The 1,006-nt window shown below is 40.0% G+C and overlaps 1 non-coding gene across 1 annotated transcript; it reads left to right on the top strand.

The window, feature by feature from the left end:
• The first annotated feature begins 283 nt into the window (after nt 1–283).
• Nucleotides 284–387, top strand: LOC130948897 (small nucleolar RNA R71). Its single transcript, XR_009073291.1, has one exon. It is a non-coding gene; the product is annotated as a small nucleolar RNA R71 (small nucleolar RNA).
• Nucleotides 388–1,006: the final 619 nt, after the last annotated feature.

Raw genomic sequence — 1,006 nt, 5'->3', positions numbered from 1 at the left:
AGAAATCATGTTGACTTGCTGAGTCAACATTTTGTTCTGAGCCAATATGGCATTCAGAGCATCAATTTCAAGAACTCCCTTCCTCTGAGGCATCCCATTATTCACGTAATTCCTCTCAGAAGTGTACATGAACTGGTTATTTGCAACCATGTCAATAAGTTCTTGAGTCTCTGTAGGCGTTTTCTTTAGGTGAATGGATCCACCTGCAGAATGGTCCACTGACATCTTAGAGAACTCAGACAGACCATAATAGAATATATCTATCATGGTCCACTCTGAAAACATGTCAGAAGGACACTTTTTGGTCATCTGCTTGTATCTTTCCCAAGCTTCATAGAGGAATTCACCATCTTTTTGTTTGAAGGTCTGAACATCCACTCTAAGCTTGCTCAGCTTTTGAGGGGGAAAAAACTTAGCCAAGAAGACCGTGACCAGCTTATCCCAGGAGTCCAGGCTATCCTTAGGTTGTAAGTCCAACCATGTTCTAGCTTTGTCTCTTACAGTAAAAGGGAAAAGCATGAGCCTATCGACTTCAGGATCTACTCCATTAGTCTTAACAGTCTTACAGATCTGCAAGAACTCAGTTAAAAACTGGTAGGGATCTTCTGATGGAAGTCCATGAAACTTGCAGTTCTGTTGCATTAGAGCAACTAGTTGAGGTTTTAGCTCAAAATTGTTTGCTCCAATGGCAGGGATTGAGATGCTTCTTCCATTAAATTTGGAAGTAGGTGTAGTATAATCACCAAGCATCCTCTTTGTATTATTGTTGTTAGGTTCGGCTGCCATCTCCTTTTCTTGTTCGAAAATTTCAGCAAGGTTGTCTTTGGATTGTTGTAATTTAGCTTCTCTTAGTTTCCTCTTCAGAGTCCTTTCAGGTTCCGGATCATCTTCAACAAGAATGCATTTTTCCTTGTTCCTGCTCATATGAGAAAGAAGATAACAGAAAAGGAAGAGGAATCCTCTATGTCACAGTATAGAGATTCCTTTATGTTAATAGAAGAAGAAG

Source organism: Arachis stenosperma, chromosome 1, assembly GCF_014773155.1.
Source record: "Arachis stenosperma cultivar V10309 chromosome 1, arast.V10309.gnm1.PFL2, whole genome shotgun sequence".
NCBI classification, from domain to species: Eukaryota; Viridiplantae; Streptophyta; class Magnoliopsida; order Fabales; family Fabaceae; genus Arachis; species Arachis stenosperma.
This window is presented reverse-complemented; position numbering and strand designations above follow the sequence as displayed.